This window comes from Myripristis murdjan, chromosome 3 (genome assembly GCF_902150065.1).
Source record: "Myripristis murdjan chromosome 3, fMyrMur1.1, whole genome shotgun sequence".
NCBI classification, from domain to species: domain Eukaryota; kingdom Metazoa; phylum Chordata; class Actinopteri; order Holocentriformes; family Holocentridae; genus Myripristis; species Myripristis murdjan.
In genome coordinates, this window is record NC_043982.1 from 39,681,353 (window position 1) to 39,708,362 (window position 27,010).

The window sequence follows — 27,010 nt, forward strand, 5'->3', positions numbered from 1 at the left end:
GGCCAGGCAGCATTAACCCTGCGTTGCCTGAGGCCAAGCCGTGCCACCGATCCTGTTTCTAATTCAGCCCCACTGCCAGCGCTAATGCCAGCCACTACCAGTTACCCCACAATCTGCTCAGGGGACTGCCCAGCCCCACGCAGCCCTGCACCCCCATATACACACTAATCTGGGTTGGGCTACCCATCATGCTTTTGTACCACCGACGTCCCACACAGACCTTGTATCTAAAAAAAAAAAAAAAAAAAAAAAAAAAAAAAAAAAAAAAGACTCTTGGCGCTTGGACTGAGCAAAAGCACTGAAAATATATGTTGAATGTGCAAAATGTCACGGTCATTTTCCTGTCCACATCTCGGAGCTGAAAAAAAAAAAAAAAATCCCTCCCGAACTCGTCTGCTTCTGCTTTGCCTCCATCCCCTGCTTTGTGATTGGTGCCGTTTTAATAAGGCAAATCAATAAAGGATAATGGCTTTGTGATGAATGGATTCACCCCGTACTTCAAGAAAACACTCAAGCTTACCGTTTTTTTTTGTTTTGTTTTGTTTTCATTTAAATTTTCAAATATACAAATATAAAATGTAGGATATAAATATAAATGCCTGAAAAACTGACTCCAGAAAATGATGCAAGATTTCAGCAGGCCACCAATTCTATGCTTTTTTAAGGTGTGAAAATGCTCAAATGAATTCGACACCCCCCCTTTCATCAGATATCACTACACTTAACTGATTATTGCTTTGCAACACATCTCACTTATACAGCATTATGATGTAGACTGCACAGTCATTTATTATACATGGTTTATTACTCATATTCTCTCTTATTCTCTAAATTGCATTCAAATTGTCTGAAGCTTTGCTCCCAGCCTCTGTTGACCAATATTTCTAGACTTTTCATTTTCTTAAAACCTTTTCATCTCCCACTTGTCCTCCATCAAGAACTAACACAAAACATGGAGTTACAGACCACTTGAGGTGCATAAGCCCGCCGGGTTTACTGGCACACAATGTACCAGGAAGGTCTTATTGTTTAGTGGCCAGGGCAACCAAAGCATTAGCTAGTGGTATCATGATGATGAGAGCTGATTGCAATTATTCGGTGCAGGGGTGAATGGCTGATATGATTAAAGGATGGGCTTTTTTTTTTTTTTTTTCGCCTTTGTGAAATTTAAATATGGCTCTTTGGCCCGATGGACCAAGTGAAACTGGAATCCTTGGGGTTATTTCTCACTGTTTCAACATCGGCTGAAAGTGCCTCTGTTTACTTCCAGTCCTGTCAGCGGTGATAACAGCTGCAGTGTATTGTCACTTTCCAGGGATTCAAACTACACACTCTTGTGTCGGTGTTTCACCAGGGCATGTGGAATCTTGCATGAAAAAAAAAAAAAAAAAAAGAGAATTATCGTCTGTCTTACAGGGGCAAGGTGACATGCTGACAGCAGAACATGAAAAAGAAAAAGTGACATTGAAGTGATCTTGAGATAGAATCAAATCCTACTTCAAATCCATTTGATAAGAACTCAAAATGTTTTTTCAGCTGTGTTTTTTGTGTGTGTGTATGTGTGTGTGTGTGTGTGTGTGAGTGTGTGTGTGTGTGTCTTTGTTGCCGGTCGCTTAATTAATTTATTGAAGGATCAAAGCAGGAAAAACTGCTTTCTGTGATCTTAAACAAACGGGCTTTTAGCAAAAGCCCTCTAAAAACCAAAACTCAATGATTTTTTTTTTTTCCGTGAACAGACAAGCCCAAGGAGAGTATAATGCAAAGTCACTGTGTGTATATATATCTGTGTGTGTGTGTGTGTGTGTGCGTGCGTGCGTGTGTGCATGCACCAGCATTCAGGAAGATTAATGTAGACAGCAATGCTAAGAGCTAAGCTAAGCTTGGTAACAAGGCCTCATGCCTCTCTCATCCCACCATGTCAAGCAATGCACACATACACACACACACACACTAACATATACACACACACACACACACACACACACACACAAACACGTTCCCTCTCTCCATGCAAGGGGTGGGGGGTGAAACGAACGCCGGTTGCCTTGGAAACACTTCAGTCCAGATAATTATTACTGTAACTGTCTCTGCACACCCCACCTATAATAGAAATGGATCATAAATTATAATCACTGACTGGCAGCCTTCTGTTAGGGCCGCCCGCTCGCTGCCGCCACCCGCTGGCCATCAGAGGAACTGCATCGGGATGCACTGGGCCTCAGGCTGCTGCTGCTGCTGCCTTGTGTTGTGAGGCTTCACTTCCACAGCTCATTTCACTGTCCTCGTCTGAACTGACACATGAAGAGAAGGCTCTATGTCTCTATTTTTTTTTTTTTTTTTTTTTTTTGCTCTTCTTTTTCCATAAATCATTTTCACTCTGAATCAGTAACAATCATTTAAAAACATTAATGGCAGAATGGAAATATGGCATCACGCTGGATCTGTTTAAATATTTACGAAGGCCTATTCCCACGGCCCCGTCCTAAGTAATCAAAAAACAATTAAATATTCTTCCCGGTTTGAAAGTCGCTTTTTTGTTTGTTTGTTTTTTTAAAAAAAAATAATTCAGTGCCTTATAAAGAAGTAGTTTGGGGTTGAGTAGTAATTGCAAAGTGAGCGCCCTACTTTCTCTCTCTCCCTCTCCCCCTCTCTCTCCTTCCCTCTCTCTCTCTCTGTGTGTCTGCGAGAACTGGGAAGTAACAACCAAAAAAAAAAAAAAAAAAAAGGAAAATAAGGGGGAAAAAATGAATAAACAAACAAAAAAAATAAATTAAAGCAGCATTAAGAATATAAACTAGCAGCCAAAGGAAATAAGATAATTGCCTGGGTGTGTATTTATAATGTTCTCTGTTTAGCAGTCATATTCCATAAAACTTATGAATCTGTGGCCTTCAGCTTGATAGATTCAGCATGCGTTTGAATGGCAGAGGACCTTTACACTGCCTCGTATCTCTCCCTCTTTCTCTCTGTCTCTTCATATCGCTCCCTCGTTCTCCCTGTGCATTTGAAGTTGCCTTCATTTTTCATCATGAGTCCTATCTATATCGCGGCAACCTGCCTTTGCATCGGCTGCTAAACAGCTGATTTCAATTCAGCCTTTTCCTGTGAAGTGGAGGAGTGTTTTCTGATCGCGGACGAGTCTGCAACACAGGGCTTCACCGCGCCGCCAATTACCAGCCCGACGCGCCGCACATACATAGTTTCCACAGGCCGTCTAAACATCGAGCACCTCAGCCGCACCTCTTCCCCCCCCTAAAAACCGGCGGGGTGACTTTGGGTGAAGCCTCATCATTATATTGGTCAGATTGCTGTTAAGACAGCAGCTTTTGGAAGCCAGACCTCAGCAGAAAATCCTGGTTTCATATCCGGTGTCAGCTCCGCTCACCTCTCCCGTTTTAAAAATGAGATGCGGCAGCGTTTTACTTCCTGCAGCCGCACATGGCTGAGCAGTAAAGTTTTGCCTGTTCAAATGACCTCAGCATTATGATTGTAACTCTGCAGAGAGCTTGGCAATAAAACCTTTTAATCATCAAATGTTGCATCTGCTGAAATCCCGGTCCATTTCTTTTCAAAGGACAGACGGTGTCAACCTCGCACACATAAACACACACACACACACAGGCACACACAGGGAGTCTTTCTTTTCAAAATCCAGAGAAAAGGAGAAGCCTTCTATCCCGTCATTGAACAACTTTAAATTACGCCATCTCACAACTTCAATTCAAAAGGGAAGATGTGCTTGTTTCAGGAAGGAGGACCTTTGAAAAGTTGGCGGCGCCTCGTGTTCGCAGTTTACGGCCGGTGGGCTTCGCTCACTCCGCGACACAAATCACAGGTGGGCTTCCTCATTAGCCGCCATCGACAGGCCACATAAAACGGCGCCCGTCGCACCTCCAAAAGCCTCGGCAGCCGCCGCCTAGCAGGAAACCCACCCCACCCCTCCACTTTTGCTCCCTCTCCGCTTCTTGTCTCTTCCTCCCCTCGTCGTGCATATTTCAGATCAGGGATGGATGTCAGGCGGTGCGTGGGAATTATTAATCTCGGGTTCTGAACTCGTGGCGAGCTGCTTAAGGATTCATACTAACAAAGGGCAGCGGAGTCACGCAACAGGGCTGACAAGGCCTCGCGTTCTCTCTCTATCTCCACACCTCCACCTGTCTGCTGCCTTTCCATCTCCCGGCGCACACACACACACACATGCTTAAAACAAAGAAGAAAAAAAACACTCTTTTTTTTTTTGTCCATTTCCTTCTCACTCCTTCCCTCTGCCTTTCTCTCTCTCCCTCTCTCTGGCTGACCTTTGAAGCCGCTTAGGTTCACAAAACACCTCCAAACAGTTTCTCTCTAATGGCCCACTACTCAAACAATCGGTAGAACGACCTGACGAAGATGATTGATCTCTGACAAGCGGCTCGATGCATCCCTACAAGTCATTAGATCAGCCTGGATGGCGAGAGAGAGAGAGAGAGAGAGAGAAAGAGAGAGAGAGAGAGAGACCTATTGGAGAATTGGTATGACTGTGCTTACAGCCAGACCAGGCATTTATCTAATGTCAAGACGTGCAGACAACCTTTAGTCTGAGTTTGATGTTGGAAGTGCTTTGGAATGACAACAGTATTCAAACGTGCACTGGCATGTGCGAGTACAGGCGTGCACGCCCCCGCACACACACACACGCACATTCATTCACACACATGCACACTCATAAAATATACATTTATCTTTAAGAGGAATACAAACGTAGACATTATCGGTACACATGTATACACTCGCTGGCTCACACACAAACACACACACACACACACACAAGCGGTCTGTAGTAAAAACACTATCACCAGAGCAGCTCAGCGCCGCGGAAAAAGAGAAATGTCTTCTTTAAAGATCCTCTTGTTGTGTTGTCGCACTGGGAGATAAGGACGGATTAGGCTGAGAGACGCTCTGAGCCGAGACACGCAAACATGCTGTTGAACATGGAAGGGAAGCACCAGAAACCCGCTCCCCAGCCAATCAGCACGCACGCACACACACACACACACACACACACACACACACACACACACAGGACAGGAGTGGGCGAGCACCTGAAGCCGGGCGGCGGGAACACTGAAACGGATTCCCACATGATTCTGCAGAGGCCGCCGGATGTGCCGCGGCGCTGAAGTCTCCGAGCAGCCGGGCTGAAGCCGACGCTGCGTGCGAGGGGCTTCAAAGTCTGGGAAAACAACGCAGTGAAAAAAAACCCCAAGGAATCACCCGGAAGCAGGTAACCCAGGTGGATGTGTGTCAGGCGGCGACACTGAGGGTCAAGCCAAACACACAAATGTGCAAATGCGATATTATGGCGTGATGAAGGTTTCTGTTTAAACAGCTTTGAACTGATTCCAGAAAGGTGATTTAACAGCAGGATGAGTAGGATTTTACTAAAAAAAAAAAAAAAAAAAAAAACGTGTCTAGACTGATACAGAAGAAATCCCTGATTGATTGCACCACATCCAATAAGAAGCTGCAAAAATGGTGGATCAAGGAAAAAAGGTGAAAGCTCGTTCCACAAACGCGAGTGAATCTGTGGGTCGGCTTTCACCCGCCGGCGAGCCCTGAGGAAGAGGAGGAGGGCGAGGATGAAGAGAAACGCCATGTTGGGCTGTTTTCTGTTGTAGAGAGAGGTGCTTTTTTTTTCCTAGGACGGCGGCGTTAAAAAAGAAAACTCTTAGCCTATAGCCAGGGACAAGGGGGCCAACTTTGAACGCCGTGTTTGCAAAAAACCACAGCCGACGAATCCGACTCGCTCTGCCTTTACATCCTGATGTCACAAAACAACGCAGCTAGCAGCCACACCGCAGACATCTCAACTTTCATTGTAGCGGTGTGTCTACACCGGGTCTCAGCGTCGGTGCGGGCTAGCAACATTATTCCATGTATAAAAATGTTTTTGCTGCACAGGCTCAGGTTATGACCTGTTATGTGATCACCCCTGTCCACTCCTCTGTCTGTCCGTCAGCAGGATGACTCAAAAAGCAACGGATAGATTTGCACCGCACTCGGTAGGAGGGATGGTTAATGCCCAGCAAAGTGTGTAGTATACATCAATGAGACTTTACAGGCAGAATGAGTTGGATTTTCCTATGAATAAAAACAAATTATAGACTAATACAATAATAATCCCTCTCAGTCATCACTTATGACCCATTAATGACTCACAACGGTGTGTATCTGAAAACCTGCCCTCTGCCTGGATTTTTTTTTCTGGATTTTTTCTTCTTTTTTTTTCCTAGGATGGAGACCCTAAAGCAAACTCAAGACCTACCTTTTTAGTATGGCTTTTAACTAAATTTTATTTTACTGAATTTTATTTATTTATTATTTTTAACTTTTTAGTCTGGTTCTGGTTAACTGAATTTTATTTATTTTATTTATTATTTATTTATTTATTTATTTATTTATTTATTTATTTATTTATTTTACATTTTTAGACTGGTTTTTAATTGAATTTTATTTATTTGATATTTTTACCATTTTAATCTGGCCTTTAACTGAATTGTATTTATTTTATTACTTTTATTTTTAAGATATTTACTGAATTTTAATCTATACAGTCATCTTATATCTCTATAGTATCGATTATCTTCTCTCTGGTGTTTCCTCACTTCAAAGTGGCGAGTGTAGGATAGCGTTTCCTCAGTGTTCTTAATTCCTCCAATTCCTGTTTTTAAATTTGTGTGTGTGTGTGTGTGTGTGTGTGTGTCTGTCTTTGTGTGGGAGAAGGGGGGGATATATCTTGTGTCTATTGTTTGTTGTATTGTTTTTATGTAAAGCACTTTGGGCTGCTCCTTTTCTATGAAAAGTGCTCTATAAATAAAGTTTAACTGATTGATTGATGATTGATAATGACCCACAAGTGTGTATATCTGAAACCCTGCCCTCTGCCTGGATTTTTTTAGTTTTGCTGTGCTTGGGAGTCTTCTTTTTTTTTTCTTTTTTTTTTCCTAGGATGGAGATGAAATGTTTTATATCTTGGGCGGTCACTTCATCCCATTGCCATCCAAGGAATTGAAACCTCGCTGTTGGTTTTTAGCTTAGCCAGGGAGGAGGGGCCAGCTTTGAATGTTGTGTTTACAAACTGCAACCTACAAATCCTACTCCTTTAAGGGACAAAACGCATAAATTAGTAATGAAAACGGCATTGATCTGTGTTTCCATCAGTCGTTGCTTCCCACTGATTCAAGGCCGTGTCCACCTTTTACCCATCTTCTCATGTCCAGCTGCAAAAACCCAAAATCTTACCAAGAATATTTGTCTTATTTCAAGTCAAAAATGTCTTATTTCTAGTCAAAATATCTCATTACACTTAAAATAAGACATGATCACCTCAGAAGTAACTTGTTTTTAGATAATTTTCACTTGTTTCAAGTTTCATTGGGAAAATTTGCCAGTGGAACAAGTGAAAATTGTCTAAAAACAAGTTATTTCTGAGGTGATCATGTCTTATTTTAAGTGTAATGAGACATTTTGACTTGAAATAAGACAGATATTCTCCGTCCTGCATGCCTTCACATGGTTATCAGGCACCTGTGCAGCTCAGCTCCGGGTGTCATCAGACGGCAAGAACCGCTCGCAAAACAGCGAAAACCATCTCTACTGGGAAACATATGTATCCCTTGCACACATGTACACACACATACACACACACACACACATGCACATGCTTGTCCAAAGGCCCTAACTGGTTGTGAGGAGGGTTATCAAAGCCAGAAACACGAGGAGGTTTTTTTCTGGTCTTTTTCCGAGCAGATGAAGCCCAGGCAGAGAGCGAACAAAAGCTGTCGCCGTCCCTCAGCTTGGTGTCATTACACTGTCAGGCGGAGAGGAGAGGAGACAGGGGAGGAGGAGAAACATAAGGTGACAAAAGTGAAGCAGGTGAAAAAAAAAAAAAAAGCCACGAGGTTAATTCCCTCCATCTTTCCGTCACATCTCTCTTTTAAACGCTGATCTGGAGGGACGGGGTGTATCGCAGCTCTTGGCCACTTTCCCCTCCTCCGTGCCTTCATCTTTTTCCATGGACGGCTATCGCTGGGACTCTCGCACACTTTTTATCGCACGACCGCAGTGACTTTATGACCGCCTGGGCCTCGTTACGCTCAAGCCGAGCCTTGAAACAAAAAGGGACAGCTGCATACACCAAGAATGTGACGAGAATCTGAAAAATGTCTGATCCAGGCCGGCTGAGTGATTAGTGGCGGGGTTGGGTGGGGGGGTAATGATATCAGTACTTGTGTGTGTGTGTGTGTGTGTGTGTGTGTGTGTGTGTGTGTGTGTGTGTGCATATGGGAGGCATATAGGAGACCAATAAAGCCATGCAGCCCTTTTGGTGCCCTCTTTACTAACTTCTCCTTTTAGCTGTTGCAGCAACATACGCTCCAATAATTATGATTAACATTAATGATAATCCTTCAATCCCTGACTGTCCATACAAACACACACACACACACACACACACATGCATGCATACACACACACACTGCATCCAAAGTGAAGAACCTACATCGACGCCATTTGAAGTCCATTTTCAAAGCAAACACCATCTCCTTGTTTAACTTGCTTACACAGTGGATGCAAGTATACAATAAACACACCCAGCACACACACACACACACACTCACATAACCACACGTCTCACACTTGGGCGCCATGGGAACAAAGCGATAGGGTCGGGGGTCAGCCAATCATGTTGAGGCTCATTTCCTGGCGGCTCGTGTTTCACCCTGGGTCTTTGATTCACGGCCCATCCAAACCGCTGTGGCTGGGCCGACTAAACGCTCATCCCCGACAACTTCCTGCCATCATCGCTGTCATCAGGCTGCATAATCCACAGCACATGTAGTGGGGAATAAATGGAAAGACGCTCAACTGGCGGTTAAAACAGCTGGGATGGAGAGGAACGGAGCAAGGAGGAAGATCAAAGAAATACAGCGCGGCGTCGGAAGGACCCGAATGGGAAAAATCTCCATCTGAACAAGCCATTTAGCCTCCCTTTTCTTTAAACAAGGTACAAAATCTGCCAGTGGCATGAGATAATCCCACTGGTTTCCAGTGCTGAGAAACTTGTTCGCAGAATTTCCTGGAATCAAGTGTCGCCTTCTTAATAGTAATGAGCTGATCTGCCTTGTTTCAACAGATTTATACTGAAAAAAAAAAATCCAGAAAGAAATGAAACTGCATTGGAAAGAAGTGGGATTATCTCATCCCACCGGCAGATTTTATCACTGATTTAGAGAAAAACAAGATTTTAAGACTAAATATAACACTAAATGACTTGTGAAGATGCAGGATTTTGGAGTGCAGGAGATAGATAGATAGATAGATAGATAGATAGATAGATAGAGATGAGAGGAGGACACAAGGGGAGAGGAGAGTTTCAAGGAGAGGAGGTGCAAAAAGGCAGAAGGAGAGAGCAACAGACAGAGGGGAAAGAAGGATAAATGAGGGTGAATAGAAAGAGTGAATAATGGAGAGAAGGGGAGAAAAATGAGGTGGAAAAAAATAGAGAGGGGGAGGCCAGATTGAGGGGTGGAGTGGAGGGAGAAGGGGGAGACGACGCAGCTGAAAAAAAAAAAGGAAGGAAAGAAACAAGGAGTGCAGGAAAGTAAGTGGGGGGTGATGGAGACGATGTCTAAAAAAAGAAAGAAAGAAAGAAAGAAAGAAAGAGGAATTTCTCTCTATAGGTTGTGTCTCTGTCTGATTCCAGTGAAATTCCCACTTCCTGGACGCCGTGCGGCTCTCCAGCGATGACCCCGGCGAGAGCGGAGATAAGGCGAGCTCGGGGAGTGTGTTCATATGTGTCTAAACAAGTTCGGGGGGTGAGAAGGGGTGGTCCCGCCGCCCCCCATACGCCCCCCCCCCCCCCCACCCTCCCCACCGCCGCCACCCCTCCACCATCCACCTCTATCCACCACAACCACAATCCAGTCGAGTGCCAAGGCAGCACAGATGCAAACTCCCCCCTGACCGGGCGGCTGCCAAGACGCCGCTTCCGAAGCCTCTCCACCAGCTGGAGACTCTCTGATGAGGCCAACACATCCATTTCCCTGGTAACCGACGAGCCCAGGCACACACGTACACACACACACACACACACACACACACACACACACACACACACACACACACACAGAAACACAGAAACACACATCCACACAGGCACACATGTGCATCTAAACATGTATACATACCCATGTGAATATGTATGCCTGTAGACACACACACACACACACACACACACACACACACACACATGCACGCAGTGTCCCGTCGACCTCCCACCCACCCATCCTCGATCACTACCCCCTACCCCCCGCCCCTCCCCCCGCCCTGTTTGTTGCCAGGTCTATTATCACGCAGGAGGGATTGCAGGGCCACAACACAACAACAGCTAGACACATTTACACCCAGTTATCAGACATATGCAGCGTACAGCTCGCTGTTTTGATCACCGATTAGCTGCAGGGACCTGAGACGTTTGTGCTCCCACGCAGGCGGCGGCGGCGGCGGCGGCAACATGTAAAGTCTGCTGACTCCCAGTCTAGTGTGAGAAAAAACGAGAAGTCCGGTTTAGTCCGCAGGACATGCAAAGTCTAGTCAGAGAAAGACCGAAAGTTGGGTCTTTTTGAGTTTATTCCAAGAAATGTGTAATGTAGAGGCTGGCCTAAGACAAAAGGTAATGTGTAGAGAAATATGCAGTTTTGAGAAGTGCAGTTTTGAGAAACACTACATGTAAAATGTGGAAAATCTATCATCTGAGACGTGTTTTTGTCTGGTTAAAGAATCATGTCATCGATAAAAAAAAAAAAAAAAAAAAAAAAAAAAACTCCATCCCAACAAGACATTTTTTCTCATATTTAGCATTAAAATATTTAAAAAAGAAATAAATACATAAATAAATAAATACAACTAATATTTATTGAGATAATCCCTTTGAGATAATGCAGTTTCAGTTGTTTCAGGAATATTTTCTGGGAATAACTATAGATATGTTGAAAAAAGGCAGATCAGACCACTGGGATCAAGAAAACGACACTTGACTCAAGAAATTTCTGGAAACAAGCTGATCAGCACTGGAAACAAGTGGGATTATCTCATCCCATTGGCAGAATTTTTTTTCCTTGTTTGAAGAAAAACAAGATTTTAACCCTGAATTTGACACTAAATGACTTGTTAAGATAGATTTTATGCAGTGCAGTCCAAGAGGTACTGAAAGTGCAGTCTAGTCTAGTCTAATCTGAGAAATATGTCAAGTACGGAGTGATTCAATGAAATATGGAGAGTGTAGTGTAATCTGAGACGTAAGAAATATGTGGTATGAGTGGAAAAAATGTCCATCTTAGCAATTAAGTCATCTAGTCTTATATTCAGCTTTAAAGTCATATTTTTCCTGAAACAGCTGAAAAAAAAAAAAAAAAAAAACTGGCACTGGGATGAGATAATCCCACTTGTTTGCGATGCAATTCCTTTCGCTTCATGATTTTTTTTTTTTTCCTGGAACAAGTCTAAATATGCTGAAACAAGGCAGAATAGGTCAGAGCAGCTCACTGGGATCAAGAAAATTCGGGAAACAAATGGATTAGCGTTGAAAACAAGTGGGATTATCTCATCCCACTGGCAGATGTCTTACCTTATTTGAGGAAAAACAAGATTTTAAGACTGAATATGACACTTGGTGACTCTCAGGTTAAGATGGAGATTTTTTTGCAGTCCAGAGAGGGAAGTCAAAAGTGTAATCTAGTCTAGTCCATTCTGGCAAACAAGTAAAGTAGCGTCTGGTCCAAGAAATATGGGAGGTCTAGTCTTGTCTGATACATGTTTTGTCTAGTCTGAGAGATTAAACGACTTGTTAAAACTGATTTCTTGGGGGGTGTTAAGTATAATCTGGTCCAACAGGTATCTGAAGTCTTGTCTAAGAAAATAAAAGAATATGAAAAGTCGAGTTTCATCCGAGAAATATTAAAAGTTTGGTGTTAGAAATATGTAAAGTCTTGTCCAGAGAAAAATGTAAAATCTGGCATAGTCTGAGGAGAATTCCTGTGCTTTTGTTATAATTGTTCGCCGAAGTGGGCCAGTGCATGTGTGTGTGTGTGTGTGTGTGTGTGTGTGTGTGTGTTGCTCGACGCATTCCCCAAGCAGTCACCATCTCATCCATCCACAGCATAATCTAGCGGCGAAGACAAAACGGAGACGGGGGAATAAAGGTGCTTTGTGAGCGGGGACGGAGCGAGAAAAAGGGCGAAAGAGCAGAAAGAGGAGAGGGGAGGAAAAACAGAGAACGGGGCGCTTATCGAAAAAGAAGAGCGGAGGACGCCGCTAAATATATAATCTCCTCAAACAGCCAAGGTCAGACAAACAGCACCTGTTTGTTTGAGGCCGGCGAGGAACGGCAAAGTGTAGCGCGGCGTGGCGCGGCATGGCACCGAATGAGACACGGGAGGAGGGATGGAGAGGAGGAATGTGGCTGCTGGAAGGCGATCAGTGGCTGCGCTCTAACCTTGGGCTCTTTGTGCTGGAAAGGGAGAAGGCCCTTAGCCTCCTCTGTCACATTTACACACAAAGGGCCAAAGGGGGTCTGACGCCTTCTCCCCCCCCGCCCCCCCTCCAGCCCTCTGCTCTTCACACACACAGCCACTTCACTTCACTTCGCTTGCAGCCTGAGAGACGAGGAAGGTTCGGCGATGTTCATGTCGACAGAGCCCCGCGAAAGCCTTTTGATGTCCCTCTTCTTTTTGAGGGGACCGCAGAAAGGCTGGAGGAGTTTTGGATGTGGTGCCAAGAACAACAAGCGAGGAGGCAGCTGTGTGCAAGAGGAGGCGGATCGGCCCAGGAATCAAAGATGGCTGGCGAAGAAAGGAAAACAGCGTATCAAAGGAGGGGTCCCACGTAATTGGAGTTAGTCAGTGTCTTTAAATAAATTGACTTGGGCGGAGGCCACCGACAGAAAATACACACAGGAGGAAAGTCTGTCATGAGCCGCGGCGCTTAAAAAACAAACTTTCGCTCTTCAAGAAACGCTTGACATTGTTTGTGTAAGCGGTTCGAAATTAATTGACGATCGTTTTTAGCGTTAAAAACAAGAACAAAATGTTCCTCCGAAAGACACCGAATGCAAACCTGCAATCACACTGCAATCACTGTTTATTTGAAGTGTATTGTGATGCAGTTTACGCTGATTAAAACATAATTACGACCGCAAATGAAATGAAAATGAAACTCTTAAAATGAAAAAAGTGGGATGAGATAATCCCACTTGTTTCCAAAGCAGTTTCACTTGATTTTTTTTTTTTTTTTTTTCGTGGGGAACAACAATAAATCTGTCGAAACAAGGCAGAAAAAGGCAGATCAGACCACTAGGATGAAGAAAACGACACTTGATTATGGGAACAATTTGATTAGCATTGGAAATAAATGGAATTGTCTGATCCCAATGTCAGATTTTTTTCAATTGTTTTAAGAAAAACAAAACTTTAACACTAAAGATTACTCTATATGAGAATATATAACTATGGATGAACGTCTTTTTTATAACATAATCATCAGATGAACATCAGGGAGTTATTTTTATCTGTCATTAACTACCATATTCAGGTTCAGCCCCATGATTTCCTGCACGTTGCCTTTGTCGTATCATGTTTTAGTCGTAATAATTAGGTTAGAATAATCATCGTGCACTCACAAGGTGCCTGTGATGTCTTACAAAACCTTAAAAGCACCATTTCAAGTCGAGTGTATAAACACATCATTTTCTCTCGCCCTCCTTCCCTTGTCTGACCAGCAGAGTTAAGTGAACATGAAGTGAACTTTATACTACAAATACACACAGATTTTCAACGTTCCACACTCCATTACGGCTGGGGGAAACAGCCTCTTAAGAGCAATCCAGACATTTCCCGAGGCATCGCGCCCCCAGGGCCTCGCCTCTCCTCACCCTCAGCAGGAAGAAATCAGCAGCGAAAGCAGCAGCATCTCCTTTCCCTCCGGCTACTGCAACCGTACACATGTACTGCTAATGCCTGGAAATCACATTTCCCCATCACTTAAACACCATCACTCCTTAAAAGCGAGCCTTTTTCCCCACCAGTTTGAGACAAGTAAGGAGATAAAAAGGACAACGCAAGAGAAAGATGTTGTTTTGACAAGATGCTTTTTAAAGCGAGGCGTCGCAGACAGCGGAAATGCAATCTTCCCACCTCTGTTTGCCCATTGGCTGCTGCACTGGGGAAGTTGTTGGGAAGAGTTTTTTTTTTTTTTTTTTACTGGAAGGGCTGGGCAGTAGTGACTGACTGGCTGATCATTTGCCTGTCTGGACACTCTATTACATGATCACCTTTCTTCATGCCTCTCTGTCTCTCTCTTCAGAGATGCAGCGCTGAATTCAACATCCAGCAAGAGACCCGTGTGCGGCTGTACAATGCAAAAACTGCATTGAACAAGTCTTGCACTCTCAAATTTAGTCTTCAAATCTTGTTTTTCTTCAAACGAGGTAAAAACAAGTCTGCCATTGGAGTGAGATAATCCCACTTGTCCCCACCGCTAATCAACAGGATTTTCATGAATCAAGTGAAACTGTATTGATACTAGTGGGCAGACCTGCCTTATTCTGCCTTGTTTCAACATATTTAAATTTGTTTCCAGGAAACTTCCTCAGACAAGCGGAACTGCATCAGAAACAAGTGGGATTATCACATCCCACTGGCAGATTTTTTTTTTCACTGGTTTGAAGAAAAACAAGATTTTTAAGGCTGAATGAGCAACAAAATGAGTTCTGTGCAGTGCAAAATGAGTCTAAATGATGTTTTCTCTTTTTTTTTTTTTTTTTTTCAAAACAACTGAAAAAAAACTTGAGCACCTCAATGAGGTGAGCTTCCAGTGCAGTTTCATTGTTTCCTCAGTTCTGCTAGAATCAAGTGACCGTATGTGGAAACAAGGCAGAACAATGAGATCACTCCGCAGGTAACAAGAAAATGACACCTCCTTTCAACAAACATCTTGAAACCAGTTGAGTGTTACTGGAAAAATACCGGATTTTGTCATCGCCAGTCACTAAATGGTTACTCTTTCAGCATGGATGTCACGGCTTGCATTGCAGATACTATATCGGTTAATGTGTCCAGGTTGAGGAAACTTGAGCTGAAAAGAAAAGAAAAAGAAGGAGAAGAGAAAGGAAAAGAAAAGCACTTTGAACAGCAGGAGAGACGAAAACAGGAGAAAGAACAAGTTGCGGAAATGAGAAGAAAGAGGACGTTGATGATTTTTCAGGCGGTTTTGGACGAAGGGAAACTTGTTGATGATGAGAGGGGGGGAAAAAAACAAGACAAGAAAAGGAGAAGAAGGATGAAAGGAAGTAGGAGACAGCGGAGGAGAGAGGGGGGACAGGGCTTCCCCCCTGCGGCCGCCTGTTCTGATCAGCTGTCAGGCCGTCGCCTCCTCACCGCTTTTCCCCTGATCTGAACCATCTTCCACTTTACTCACCTCTCCTTCACTTTCCTCACCTTTCTTTGATGTTTACTCTTACCTCATCGCCTCTCCTGTCTTGCAGTTGCACTCTTCTGCTTCTCGCTTATTCTTTTTCCCCCTCCTTTCCTCTCCTTTCTCTTCTTTTAGCTTGTTCTCACTGTCCCTGAGTTCACAGTTAAATATATGTGCTGTACGGTGCACTGGTGGTTTTGCTGGTGCTGGCAGACTGAACCGCACTTGCTTCTCATTTAGAAAATATTTCCCTTTTCCCGATGCGAGAAGTGGATGATGAGTGTAAAATATATTGCCAGATATTGGAGCTTGCTAGCGCTGTGCTTTGTGTTAATGGTCTGCACGCCTGGCACGACATAAACGCCATCAATTGTATTTTCGCCCAAGTGCAAAAAAAAAAAAAAAAAAAAACAGAAAGCTGTCATAATCTCAACATGTTGTGGCGTTTAGACATTTACTTTCAGCAGTTTCTCCACTCGCTCATCACATCACATAAGTAAGTCCCGACTGATTTACAAGTGAGGAGAATTGGGCAAAAAAAAAAATAGGGGGGGAAAAAACTGCTTTAGCACTTTTTGTGCTTACAAAGGCCTGATGAAGAATGGAATGGAGAGAGTATACAAAAGTGATAATGAGTCCCCTTTCAGTGATGAGAAACTCATTTGAAACTGCCCAGATTTCTCCTACAAAGAGACACGACACCGAGGCTGCATGTTCGCGCCGTCTCCTCAGAATGTGCTTTCACAGCCTCTCTCTCTCTCGGAAAAAAGTGATTTTCCTCCCTCTCTCTGCCTCTCTCTGTCTCTCCCTCTGTGTAATTCTTACTGCTGTGTCCATCCACTGGCGACTGTCTCCAACTGAATCGTCTTCAATCGTCTCCTGGATGCCTTCATGGAGGATCTCTCAGAATTACAAACACACACACACACTCGCACACACACACACAGAGGAAGAGGCACACACACACAACGCACTCCCACACCAAACGCATCCAGCTGCACGTCTGTTGCTGCGACAGTCAACAGAGTCGCTGTGCTGCTGCGACGCGTTTTCATAGAGAAATCATATTTGAAATGGAATCTGTCGACGGGTGCTTGTGGTAAACACTGTCATTTTGGGGAGAGAGCTAAGCCCTACAAGGCTTTTCCGCCTAAAGGCTCCACTTAAAGCAAATTATCATTTACCTTTCGACGCGTGCCAGATCATTAGGCAGGGACATTAAAACCAGCCACCACAGCACCAGAGGGGGCCCGAGTGAACCGCTGCCCGGTACATAGCTGTATGGAGGCGTGCACATGTGCATGTGTGTGCATGTGTGTGCATGTGTGTGTGTTTTATTCATAAGTGTGTGTGTTCGTTTGGGCGGGCAGGTGGGAGTGTGTGGCTGCATGCGTAAGCTCTTGTGTGAGTATTTTTCTGCAAGTGTGTAAGAAAGTGTGTGTGTGCTTGTGTGTGCGTGCATGCATGTGTGCTTGTGCATGCGTGCATGTGTGCATGTGTGTGTGTGTGTGTGTACATGCTCGGTGACATCAAAGGGGCCAGCAGCCCCGGGTTTTGCCATGTGCCCAGAATCATTTGACACGAGCAGATGCATCATTAAAACACTGCCACACTTGCTGGCCAGGCGAGAGACTCGGCAGCCTCTCACACTCGTTCACATTAGCATTTTTGCCCCCATTCTTTTTTTTTTTGTTTTTTTGTTTTTTTTTTGTTTTTTTTTTTAAAAAAAACACACCCAAATTCCACAAAGACTCCGAAATCCAGAGAGGCGGACGGATCCAGCAGAGCCCCATGACTTTGCGAGAGCCATGCGAGTTTTGACGCACATGTGTGATTTTGGAGGGGGACGGTGTGGTGAAGGGGAATCGGCTGGGCGTGTCGGGCAGCATGTGTGTGTGTGTGTGTGCGAGAGAGAGAGAGAGAGAGAGAGAGACAGTGTGAGGCCGCGCCTGCCCTAGCCATGGCAACCCAGCCCTTCTCATTAAATCAGCCGGAGCAGTTCGCGTCTGGGGTCGGTGCTGGCCACATAATGCACACACACTTTCTCTCTCTCTCTCACACACACGCAGACACACACACATGCACGAGTGCGCAGAGTGACAGCGGGGCCGACTCTGGGCCAATGCCGGCCCTGTGATGTGGGGCCAGAGGATAGATGTGGACAGACTTCACCTTCTTCTGCTCTGCTGCTGCTGCTGCTGCTGCTACTGCTGGGGAAACACACAGCAGATGGCTGCAGCACAACCGCCTTTCTCCTCGCCCCGTTCTCACTTTCTGCTCTTTCTTTTTCCTCTCTGCTCTCAAATCCACCCTCCCTCCTCCCCTGCCCTCCCTCCCGTCCACTCCACCACCCTGACTCCTCTCCCTCTCTCTCTGTCTTTCCTGTCTCGTGTTGTCCTGCCCTCAGGCCACCTGTGACTGTCCAGATAAAACTGAGTGGATCCTTATGGAGGCTCATCTGTTATAAATGCGGCATGTAAATATTATCTACGGTGGTAGGCTTTGTAAACATCGCTCGTCACGCATCTTTCCTACTTTCTTACCCTACGCCGGCGCCATCCAGCACAACACTCGGTGGCCCAAACAACATTTTCACAATATGGTCAGAAATCATATAAAAACAGCTTTGGAAACAGTTTTGAGCTGTTATCAGAAAGGTATTCAAATCCTGATTTTACAGCCTCAACTTTCATTTTGGCATTTAACTTTCGCTGCTGTCATCTCCACATCGATTCAGCAGCTACATGTCTGCTCAGTGTGGTCGAACGAAATCCTCCGGAGCTTTCTTTGCACCTCCTGCTTTATGAAATGTGAGGACTATTCATAGTTTTTTTTAAAAAAATGGCTCTGTTACAAAGAAGCTGCAGCGGAGCAAGTGCTTATCGTGGTGCCTTCAGGGACTTCACATGTACCTCATTTCACCGTTCACGTTCGTCTTTACAACACCTGACTGGTCCGCTCGTCGCGTCCTCTCCTTCACACGCGGTGCCAGTTTGCTCTCCCACAAGAAGTGATGTGGTTTAAGTTTGTTTGGAATAAACAGAGGAAGCAATGTGTGGAAAAAAAAAAAGAGATAGCGGAGTCCACATGTCAATCAAACAGTGTCGATCAAACAGTCTGAGCCTCTGAAAAGTGCACTGAAAAAAATCTTCATCTTAACAAGACATTTAGTCTCATGCATTCTTAAAATCTTGTAAAACTCTCCCTCTTTTTTCCATTTTTTCCACTTGCTTTAAGAAAAACAAGCGATAACATTGAATATGAGACTAAATGGCTTTTTTAGATGGAGGTTTTACGCAGCGCACTCGCAGAAAGTCAACCTCCGTCGACAGGAAAAACCAAGGAGAAGAGACGGTCCAGTCCCGCCCACGCCGTTTGAGTGACAGGTGATCTCTGAACCCCCCGCAGCAACGAGCGCTTCGCCCCCAAAGATAGAGATGAAAATATAGCAACGCGAACCTCGCAGACACTTAAACGTTGTGCTCTTCCCTGCCAGTCTATATTTTGCCCACATCCTCCAGATACCTGGTGGGCGGGGCAGGGGATCATCAGTGCCAACTGGGACCACCTGGGTCCAGTGCCCCCGGGCTTTAAAACAGACTGTTCCCCAGTTTATAGTGGGAACATTCCCCATCTGAGCATTTGGGCTTCGGTTGGTGTTATGTTTGGTTTATTCCCCCACAATATCTTGCAACAGACACACTACCACACATGCAGCACCAACGCCACTGACTTTTCCACATTCTTCCACATTGTTTTCTTACTTTATTATATTCATTAATAAATGTTTACTTAGTATTTATTTTCCATCTCCCCTCTGTTGTCAGTCTATGATGGCAGTGGCAGGAAACATAAATGTGTTTTGTCCCAAAGTAAAGAAACACTGACATGTTGATCTTCATATTTTTTTCTTTTTTTTTTTTTTTAAGAATGCATGAACCAGATAAATCCTCCGCTAAATTATAATGTTACACACACACACACACACACGCACAATTCTTTCTTAAGCGGAGGGACTCAAGACATCTTAGAATCAACATTTTACTGTTCCCGTCTTGGCCTTTCCCAGAGAGGAAGAGGATGTTTGGTCTTCAGTCTCATGTCTGCTGTCTAAGGAACTAAAAATACACACCTAGACACTTCCAGGTGAAAGGACGGGGCAATGCAAACATACAAACACAGCTAGGGAGAGAGAGAGAGAGAGAGAGAGAGGGAGAGAGAGAGAACAAGTATGGGAGAGTGAGGGAGGGAGGGAGAGAGGGAGGGGCAACGCAGCCAAATAAAAATCTATTGAGCTTAACAATGGTGTTATAAAAATGTACGGAGGTAGTGTTTAACAATGTGGTAGGAAGAGATGGGGTAAATACCTCTGGGAACGATGGGGCTTGGCTCCTGCATCAAAGCCCTGGCAAGCACACAGCATTGTCTTTAAATTCACAGCATTGTCTCCTTTAAACACACACACACACACACACACACCTCTATACATCTAAAATGATGATGTAGTGGGATATTCTTAGGGCTAAATCCCCTTTTGTTTCGTAACTGTGGGTTCTGAATCAGAGACGCCGCTGCACCCGTGGAGGCAGATCAGCCACCAAAGAGTAAAGTCAATATTAGATGCATTTGAAACATCACAGAAATGAATCCAGCATCGCGCAGTTTGCCTATACAAAATGAACCGCGGTACAGTCTCCCTCGTCAGACCGGGGGTGGCGTTCACTCGGAAACTTTCATTTTAATTGAAGACGCTGCGAGGTCAGGGATTACATATCACATTCTGCCACCTTAACACGGGAAGAGGTGCGTGTAACGTTAATAGAAAACAGTCCGCAGACTTCCAGGTGAGCTCCTGCCTGTTCAGAAGTAGTTACTGGGAATACGAGACATGTTGGACATGTTCAGTGACTGTACACGCAAAAGCCTTAGGGGGAGAGGATTAGGTTTTTTCCTCTGAAAACACACACAGCACCCTCCCTTCTGTGATTCTCTATTTTTCAGCAACCATTAGTACTCGACCAGCTGACTTACCACCATTAGACTTCCCAGAAATGAGCTTCCAGCTGAAATAAAATTGATAAGTACACAAATATCCCCTGCATAAAAAGACATTTGGCAGTAAATAAGACACATGAATATTTTCGCTCAGGCATTTTGCTAACTACACAGAAAAGGCTCACAACATACTTACCAAGACTGACGAGGCGTTGCCACGCATCCTTCAATAATGCCAGTAATAAAGTGCAGATTTATGGCAAATGTTTTCATCGTTTTGCCTCTATCAATGCCCCCGCTTCAAAATTAATTATTGATTAATCACTTTGCTTTTTAAGCAAAAATGCAGACCAGCAATATCAAACTATCACAAAAAAATGATTATACCCCCAATTCGCATTTATCTGGCCCATTCATTACTATTGTATTGACAAGGCCCAGGTTGCTAATCGCCAAAGCCCGAGAAATAAGAGCTGTCAGCATTTCCGTTGATCGGGCTAAACCAGATATATACAACAGGATGTAAGTTAATGGATTGATCAGAGCGAGAGGCAGAGATGGCAAGGCTAACCGGGCAGAGGAAGGTGCATATGCATAATCATCAGTTTGCCTTAGTCTTAAGTCTACAGCGAAACAGCGCTGAGACATGATGACACGGATACTGTGGGTCTGCGTGTGTCTGCGCGCGCGTGTTTGTGTGTGTGTGTGTGCATGCACGTGTGTCTCTCTGTCTCTGTGTGAGTGCATGTGTGTGTGTGTGTGTGGGCATGTGTGTCTACATATTGAAACTGCAGCACGATTGCCAGTGCAGGCGGCCAGCAGTAAAGGTCAAGGCAAAGTTTAGATGGCGTGTACCAGGGGCCTTAAGATATTCATAGCCAGCATTTTAGCCTGGAACATAATGAGATGGAACTGGTAAATATTTGCTGATGGCCTGAAAAATTCCAACCATGCTGGGAACCTATTTTGAATACAAAAGATGTCGGGGGAGGATGATAAGTGAGGGTGTAAAGGGGGGGGGGGGGGGGCACCTGATAGCTAATTAGTACATTTGCCCAAATAATTAGAATGAGCGCTCATGGCTGATATCACACAGGAGAGCGGTGTGTGTAGCATTCTGAACGGGGAAATCTGCATTTCATAGGCCGCTGGCCACTTATAATCCCGCCCCCGGGGGCCTCTAATGGACATATTTACCTTTGCTGCACATTGGTTATCTGTGATTAAGATCGGCAGGTTGATGCACCAATGAGCGCGCACTTCCTGACCCCTGCCACCTCCCCAGTGAGAGCACCGTTCACCTGAAGCCCCTCAAAAAAATTTCCTACAACTGGCGTGCGATGTGAGGGATTTGGACCGGGGATCCTTTTAACGGAGGAGAGCGGGTGAGGGCAGCGGTAAACAATTAAATTGAAAAAGAGAGGGCTCAGCATGAAGGCTAGCTGAGTCTCCAGCCTATACCCCCACCAACACACACACACACACACACACACACAGCCATCCCTCACCCTTACTGAACGAGAGAGGTCCGTGTGTCTTTTAACGGCGTCTGGAGACACACACATTACACTGTGCAAATAGATACTCCGTCTCATTATCCTGTCCTTTAAGGAAAAGGAGAGCATGGCTGTTTGTGGTGCCCCATTATTATTCCCCCTTCACTTATAATTCAAATATGGACAGTCGGGAAATAGAGAGAGATGGAGGAGCGAGGCGAGGTAGGACGGAGGGAGTGAGAAAGGACCGACAAGAGAGAAAAATGGGGAGCACTTCATTTGCCGAGCGTGCAGGAGGAGCGTGCGTGGAGTTTGGAACAACAGGCGGCAAGGACGGCAGGACCTCACCGAACACTGATGTCACACCGCGTGCACGCCCTCTCCTCCCCTCGTCTCCACGGGGAGGTCAGGGGGGGTCGGGTTCTGGAGCCGGTAGGGATTCAGTGTCTTGTTCAAAGGCACTTCAGCAGGGCGGATGCTTGCCAAGATGAGGGCTTGAACCCAGGTTGTCCAGCATGAAGAACAGCCTCTCTAATTTATTACTGTACACGCAAACAGGAGGTGGAAGAAACAAAAAAAAAAAAAAAAAAAAAAAAGAGCAACACATGAAAATGGATTGAAATGTCTAAAAGTTACAATTAAAGTAAGTCATGTAAAAGTTGCACTGGGCACCTTCACGTCTTACCCCCATCCCTCTTCCTCTGGTTGCCCTGTCCACCACACACACATTTGCCCCATTGCACCTGTATGTATATATTTAGCCCCATTAACCCCTCCCATTCAAACTCTCTCTCCCTCAAAGCCAAGCCTCTTACTTGTCTTTTTCCTTTTTTTCTTGCTTTGTTGTTGTTTTTTCTTCCTGTTTTGTTTTGCCTGCTTATTCGTGACTGGTTACCAGCTCCCTCCTACCTCCCAGCTTCGTGTTTTGCATTGTTGTACACTTGTATTGTTGTCATTTTATTGCACAAGTCGAAGAAGAATAAGAACTTCATTACGCAGAAATGTGTCATCGGTAAACTGCACACAGCACGCTCATGTTCACCAAGCCGGCCGGGCTGTGATACTTTTCACATGTGGCCAGACAGATTTCCTATCCGCCGAACACGGATGGAGCCAAACTTTTTCAGACTGCAGCGTGCACAAGCAGCCACTCGATGTGCAGTTTTCCATCAGATGAGAGTGGTAAATGCTTTTTTTTTAAAATCAAAATGGAGGAGAAATTTGTTTCTGTGGTGCACAGTTTCCATGAACTTGGTGTACAAATTTATAACGAGAGAAACAATCATTTGTATCGTCAGTCAGGTGCTTTCTTACATAAAAAATCTTTCCTGGTGCAGTTAAGTTGAATGTCAGTTTTGAAAAATTTAATTTGCATCAACCCCAAAATCCACAACATTATTGACAAAGCCATAAGCGTTGTGTGTTGGGATGGTTAATTTTGAAATGCAATAGGTTACAGATTACTAGTTACCCTGTTAAAAAATGTAATAAATAACATAGCCACTTTAATTACCTCATCAAAGTAATGTAACATATAACATTTGATTACTTTTTGATTCGTTTTCTAATCAAATTTGTGGTTGGTGAACAAGCTGGTACACAAGCTTTACTCTGTACAGTAATGTTTCCTGACCTCAGACAGAACACACCGTTGAATTTCCAGAAGCGAAAGGCATTCTTGTGACTACAATATGATTTGATTGGCAGACGAGAGACGGCGCAAATTCAAAGGAGAGAGCCAATCAAAAGCAGCGCTGAAAAATTTGAGAGCGAACTGTCAAATGTGAGGAGCCTATCTAGGCGCAGAGATGCTCCTACCCTCGATGGTCTGGTGCTCAAATGTGTCCCAAAGGCTTCCCTGACCCGCATTGTCTGGAAGTCTGCCAACAAGGCATTCCTGAACGGAGAAAACATGCAAAGCAACAAAATGAACGTTGTCGTCTACACATTTTACCAAAAAGAATATGTAACCCCTTTGTAATCACAATCATTTTGATTAGTATATGTCATTTTCTCAGTAACCGTAACATTCATTTTGTAATTTAATTACATGTAACTGCTATAAACAAAATGCCCGTGTAACTAATTACTCCCCAACACTGGTTCTTTAATGTGGGAAAAGCCGCGTTAAGAGTTATGACAACATTTTCCAAACTGACAGGGACAGATAGACACTTGGGTTAGGGTTAGGGTGAGGAAATAATGCTTCATACAATAAAACTATAGTCTCAAAAATTGCCAGTGGATTGAAGCTCTTTTGAAGTCAAAGTGTGGCCTTACTTCTCAATTCCTGATTCATGTTCACGTTGTGTGTTTAAAAGAATACAAACAGAGCGAGAGAAAGAGAGGAAAAATGACCATGTGCTTCTTCTGCATACAGGTCAAAAATGAACAACGAACAACAGAGAGAGAAGTGAGGTGAGAGGGAGGGAGGGAGGGAGGAGGAGGAGGAGGAGGAGGAGGAAGAGGAGAGCGAATGGAGAGTTGTTAGCGGCGGAGGGGGAGCGCTGTATGAAAGGGTTCTTATTGGGTTACTGTAACTTACACCTGAAAAGTTTTTCAAGGTCCTCTGTGAATCCGACTCTAGCTTCTAAATTCTTCACCACTTTGTACAAGTCATCAAGTGCATTTTTTTTTTTTTCTGCCTCGCCTCGTCTGGCCAAGACAAGAGCAGAGGAGGAGGAGGAGGAGGGAGGAGGGAGGAGGGAGGGAGGAGGAGGAGGAAGAAGGAGGGGGAGGAGGAGGATAAGGGGAGTCAACATAACTGAAATAGAAATCTGAATTGGAAGCAGGGATACAGATCAAAATGTAATCCTGCTTATGGCTCGGTCAAGCCGAGGAGAGAGAGAGAGAGCGGCGGAGAGATTATGTGATACTGTGATACCTTACCCTATCTTTACAATTAGTTTCCTACAGGCGCGGCACACTCCAAATCACATTGAACAACTTCTCTAACAGGGTCAAGGAAAAGATGATTTAAGCCTCTACTATATTTACGTGCAGGGCTAAAACAGCCTGACGCAATTTGTCTCTGTCTCGCTGTGTTTTAGCAACATCTGGCGCCCAGAGATTTAGGTTAGACAGGTAATTAGTGGCACATATTTGTCCTAAAGACAGGTGTATTTTCATTTAAGAAACACTCCATCACTTCTCCGGATGGGAGCCTGTTTGTTACACTCAGTCTGAAAGATGCACACACACGGCTGCATATGCGCCGACTTTCAGGCAACGAATGCACATTAATATGGTTGCTGTGCATTACTTTCCCCTTGTATTTTGGTATTTTTAGATTTTTTATACTGAGCATGAGTCACTTTAAAGATGCAAACTGAATAAAAAGATGGCATATATTGTGTTTTGAGTGCTAAAACAATAAAGCAGAGGTATTTTGCTGATTTTTTGTTGTGTTTTATTTGTATTTTTGCCATCAGAAAATGAATACCGATGTGATGATATTAGAGAAATTTAAAAAGTAATGAGCTCAGGGTCCAAATTGACATGCCGTCCATGCACTGGCAAAGCCCCATTTTCATTACACAACCCTTGCATGATTGCAAGGTTTGGCACTGGACATCCCAAAATGTTTTCCTTCTTAAATCTGAGGCATTACTCTGTGTCAACAACTTCACGCAAGATTAAATATCTAATATCAATGTCCCGTCTAAAAACACAGCATTTCTCCATCTCTAAATTGTTTACTTCCCTTCTTCTCTGAGTTTCAGTGTTACTCCCTCCCTCATCTCTATTTTAGATTTAGATTTGACAGTAAAATAAAGCCATATCTCTGCATAGTGCATCAGACTCAACTATATTATGGAGGCTATTTTTTCATCACGTGACGTCCCCGTTAAATAAACATTGCTATCTTTCTTTCTTCGATTTCCCTCTTTTTATTCTCCGCTTTCCTCTAAGTCTCTCCATTCCAATCATCGCAGCCCAGGAATCCGCCGCGCTCTCGACGTCTGCCCACTCTCATCTTGTTTCACCACTCCTTAACTTTTTTTTTTTTTTTCCCCCTCTCCTCCACCAGATTAAGCTGTATAGTGTTTTAAAATGGAAATGCACTTCATCATGGTCGCTTGGCTCATGGTTCTAATAAATCAAGGGCCGTCCGCCATTCCTGCTCCTCGCTGGAAAACAAACTGCCCCTGGACGGATCTCCTCAGCTGCTCCTAATGGAGGTCACATTCACAGAGCCACATTTAAACACACGCCTATAGGAAATAAAATAAGAAAATGCATACAAACACAGTCACGCTGCTCTGGCTCAATTTGGACTGGCGCTGCACGGAGACCGATGGCTTCGGATCAAATCATGTAAGTATTACTTTAATGATCTTGCACTGAGAAAAATACCTTTATTGCAGGTGATGGAACACACACAGAGTAAAGCACAATCAGCACAATGTTAATAGATCAAGAAGCATAGAGTGAAGTCTGTGCAACTGAAAAGCTATACTGAGAAGATTATATGGGATTGGTGATGTAAACAGACAAACAAAAAAAAGCTGTAGATTTGTATACTGTTAATTAATTACACTTTTAATTACTGCATGAGCTGCTGTCTTTCCCACACCATGAAGTGTGAACAACTAATATTTCATACGTGAGGCAGCAACATACACAGTCAAATTTATAATTCATGAAATACAGCTATATATATATGGTTAAAAATAAATGAATATTGAATAGTGAATATTAGGAGGAGCAGGAATTGTGCTCCCCTTGTTATTTCTGCACATGTATTGTATGCTTGCACTGCATTTTTAGAAGCAAGTTTAGTTTGGCCAAGCACATTTTGTGATTTACTTTTGGTCACAAGCAAAAAAAAAAAAAAAAAAAAAGTTCTTCTTTAAAACTACAGACCCACCTTTTCCCTTTCCCCCCTCATTTTAATGCCTTTAAAAGCGTTTCAACAACATATCAGCCCAGCATGCTTCATCTTATGACCCATATTTGCCTTTAAGATCAGGGTTCAGTTTAGCAGCGTCTTACTGTATTTCACGTCGACC